This window comes from Saccopteryx bilineata, chromosome X (assembly GCF_036850765.1).
Source record: "Saccopteryx bilineata isolate mSacBil1 chromosome X, mSacBil1_pri_phased_curated, whole genome shotgun sequence".
NCBI classification, from domain to species: domain Eukaryota; kingdom Metazoa; phylum Chordata; class Mammalia; order Chiroptera; family Emballonuridae; genus Saccopteryx; species Saccopteryx bilineata.
Window position 1 is genome coordinate 1,855,314 of NC_089502.1, and position 4,727 is coordinate 1,860,040.

A 4,727-nucleotide genomic window follows, 5' to 3' on the forward strand; every position below is an offset into this window, starting at 1 on the left:
TTTTCACTGTGGACACCTGAAAAAAAAGGCAGCCATTTTACCTTATACTTTATACAAAGGTAGCTATTGTGAATAAGCTGGTATGGATCTTTGCATGTATTCCCCTATGTTTGCATGTATAAATAAAACATGTATATTACACATAGATAAGCAATTTTTTATTTTATTTTACAACAGTGGCATTCTAGTATAATATATATGTATACTACCACAACTTGCTTTTCTCACTTAACAATACTTCATGGAAACCACCTCACTCTGTGAAATGCTGGAATAAAAGGTTATAGATTGGATGTGCAATTCACCCAACCATACCCCTCCTCACAAATATCCCTTCCATTTCTAGTTCTTTCACTCCTATGGACTAGATTCCCAGGAGTGGATTTGTTAGGTTAAAGTGTATCTGTGATTTAAGAGTTAATAAATAATACCATATTCCTTTCCAGACAAGTTGTAAGGGTTCATTTTTTCACCAGAAATATATGAGAGTATATTTTCACATTCACTTTGGTAAAAAAACAAATTTAAGATAACCCTTCAATGTGTTATCAGTTTTTTGTTGGCCCAAGTTGTAAAATTTTTTTGAGCACTGAAAATATTTGGTAGACTCACCTTTGAAGCCAGAGCCCCAAGTAGAAAAATACTTTAATTTTATCCATTTTATATTAATTCATGTGGGTAATCAACATGGTAACTACCAGTTGACAAGTACATCTGCTGTTTCCAACATTCATTAAGCACTATCTCATTTAAACCTTAGAGCTATGAGAAGATACTTTTATTCCTTTAATTTTACAAATTAGGAAATTTAGAAACAGAAATTGAGAAACTTATTAAAGATTATATGGCTAATAAGTGACAGAAAGGGTCTTAGTTCAACATAGGGGTCTTAACATCAGTGCCAGTTGACTTTGATTAGCATGTTTATTATTGGGATACTGAAAGTTGAGCATAGGCCTTATATTTGTAGAGGTAAACCTTTTGCCTCAGTGAATAGTAAAATAGAGACCTTGTGCTTCAAGACCAGGTCAACTGAAAGTAGGTAGCTCTGTTTTACAGCTCTTGAAGGTCAAGTCTCTCTTGAGGGGTACAAAGCATTTTTCAGGTAAGGGAGGTAAAATCCCCCATGAAAGGCTAGAGTTGATGTATGCAGAGGGCTTTGGGAAGCTTGATTTTTATCTCCTGTCCCCAGGTGGAATTTTGGTCACTCAGGAGCTGGAAGCCTTTCCTTAGGTACTTTCTCTCCAAATCCACATTGTTGCCAGAATCTTTTCAGCCTATCTAAGCAAAGTAAGGGAGGATTCTTGGGGAAAAGTCTTGGAGCAACTAATTTCTGAACCTAAAGTATATTTTCATTCCTGTGGCTCCTTTTTTTGTGCTGACAGGACAAGACCCAGGTGCATTCTTTAATGTCATGATGATAGCACAATTACTTATGCAAAAGGTTTGCAGAAGCCATTAATTTTCTGAAGACAAAATTCTAGCCAAATTTTCCTTGTGAGAGAAAGTGAAAAACACATTACAACTCTACAAAGAGTTAAGCGGATGCAGATTAATTCATCAAATAAAAGGAATTACTAAGCCCTGGCTGGGTAGCTCAGCTGGTTAGGGCATTGTCCTGATACCCAAGGTTGCAGTTGCAATCTCTGGTCAGGTCACATGCAAGTATCTGTGGACAAGTCCTGCCAGGGGTGAGGACAATGGAGATGCAAAGACCCGACTCTGAGGAACAGGTTCAGTGATACAGATCCACTTTATTCAGGAAGTAAACTAGCTATATACATGGGTTCAGCCAATAGGATGTTACAGCATGTCCTTCATAGCCAATGGCTGAAAAGATCAGGGAGCTGCATGGTTGGCGCTAAGTCACTTCCTTATAGCAGGCGAGCTTCCTTCCTGAGTGTGCCTAGGAGGGTTCTGGGAGCTGGAGTATTCTCACAGCATTGCATCAGCCACAGCTGCTAGGAATATGCTCTGCACTCTACCCACAACTATCAACCAATGAATGCATAAATAATTAGAAGAACAAATTCATGTTTCTCTCCTTTTCTCTATCTCTCTAAAGTTAATATTGTTTTTATAAAGGGAATCCCTGATATTAATCCTTTGGCTGGGAATGATCTCACCTTGAAAGGGTAATCAAAGTAGCTATCAATTATCGAGTACTCAATAAATAGCAGATGATTTACATACATTGTCTCATTTAATCATCACTACAACACTGATGAGATAGGTACATTACTATACCCATTTAACAAATGAATGAACTGAAGCTGGGGAAATTAGGTGACTTTCTGTCTAAGATCATACAATAAGTGGTGAAAGCTGGAATTGGAAATTGTATTGTATCAGCTTTCCTTAAACTCACACTATGTTCCTAGCTTCTGGAGACATCTGCTTTTCTTGGGCAATTGCATCTAAGCATCATTGGACATTTCTTAAGGTAATATAACTATGACTTCATGATGACAAAGCAAAATGCTTCACCTTGATATATGGCTGTTACTGCTCCTTTGTTCTGCTTTTACTAATTCTACCCTTTTATCTTCTGTGAACCCATATCTACTTTCTACATACTTGGTAATCCCCCACAACTGGGTGACCTTAAAACCCCAAAGACCCTGCCGATTAGGGCTCAGACTTTGGAGTTTTAACTCCTCTGGCCCTGCCTGCATAATAAACTTCCTCTCCCACTCTTTGAGTGTCGTTTGGCTTCTTGGAAATTCCAATCTGTCCCAACAAAGGCAACAGTTTCTATTTATTAAAGACTTACCATGTATTAGGTACTTTATATCTATTCTATCCATAACTCCAAAAACTATGCTTTTTGTTATTTATTTTTCACACTTCATCTCTGGAGTTAGTTTCCTTTTGCAGAGAAAAATTACATGATTAATATAATTTTCAAAGATTATTTTATTTACATAGCTTATCATAGGTGGGTCCTATGTCTGAGTCTTCCTATGTACAAAGCAAACTTAATCATATGCTCTTGTCTCTCAGCCTTCAGGAACATAACATAAAATAGACTGATGGGCCTGTTGACTAAAGTCTTCAAGGGAATTCTTCCTGTGGTAAAAAGCAGTAATGGCTATGGAGAAATTTAAAGTACAGTCATGAACAGTGAGAAAAAACCTAATTTTCAAGACAGATCCACTAAAACTCTCAGCTCTTCCATTTTTCATCTGTGTGCTTTTGTATAAAGGAAGGTGTAACATCCCTGTGAACTCTCATAAACTTAAGAGGTAATCAAAATGGAAATTCATGAGTCCTTAGCAAGCCTTTTTAATAATAGAACCAATTGTGTAGACCCCCAAACCTTGCTTTAAAATTCACTCTTCTACTTACTGAGCTCTAGTGCTTCTAACCCATTCAATGTGAAATGCCTACCATTTAGAGTAGTCAGTGGTACTCACTCTGGATTTAAAACCAGAATGACATGGGGAGCTTTTAGAAAATGCTGTCATTTATTGAGTACCAGTAAGTGACAGATAATTTGTATACATTACCTCAAAAGATTTTCATCATGAACCTGATGGGGTATTAGCAGTTATTGTGTCCATTATACAAGTGATGCAATGGGATCTTGTCCTTATCCACAGCAAATTTGATTTACATGATCTGGGCCTCAGAATTTAAAAGAAAAGCTTTCCAGGTCATTTTAATGGCAGTCAGATATGAGAGATTCTGACTGAGATTTAGACTAGTGAGTCTTCTTGTGACTTAAATTTTGTGTCCTAAAATTTTATATTTTAAACTCTTAACCTCCCAATATGATAACACTAGAAAAAGGGTTCATAGAAAGGTAATTAGACTTAGATTATGTCATGACATTGGCACTCTTACAAGAGAATTAATGCCCTTACAAGTGGAGAAAGACAGACCCCACTTTCTTTCTGATCACACATAAAGGAAAAACCATGTGAGTACACAGCAAGAAGGCAGTTGTCTACAAACTAGGAAGAAGGCTCTTATTAGACATTGAAGATGTCAGCACCTTGATCTTGAATTTCCAAGCCTCAAAAACTGTAGAAAATAAATGTCTCTTGTTAAATTCATCAAGTGTTTGACATTTTGTTTTAGTATCATAAGTATAGTCAAAACATGGTTATGCATAAGACAAGTCAAAACATGGTTATGCATCAGAATTGCCAGGAGAGCTTGTACAAAATCCATATTTCTGGCCTCAAACCCAAGAAGCAAACAGAACACTAAGTTACCTTAACTCAGACCTACTCCAAGGCACATCGTAATGAAATTATCAAAAAACAATGACAATGGAAGAAATTATCAAAGCAGCCAGGGAAAAGAAGAATACGACACATAAAGGAAGGCCCATTAGATTATCATCAAGATTTCTAAGCAGAAATTCTATAATCCAGAAGAGAGTAGACCCCAATATTTAAAAACTAAAAGAGAGGAACTTCTGGCCAAAAATACTATTTCCATCAAAGTTATCCTTCAAATACAAAGGGTAAATAAAAATATTCACAGATATAGAAAAGATGAGGGAATTAATCAACAGTAACCCACACTTCAGGCAATACTAAAAGAGGTTATCCAATCAGATACAAATAACAAAACAAAACAAAATTACAAGTAAAAGCTCCATCAAGATCACAATAAAAACAAGATTAATCTGTGACAACAAAAACAAAAAAGGGGAGAGGACAAAGATTAACAGTAGCAAAGGAGAACAGAGTGCAGAAGCACTCATGAGATAATGT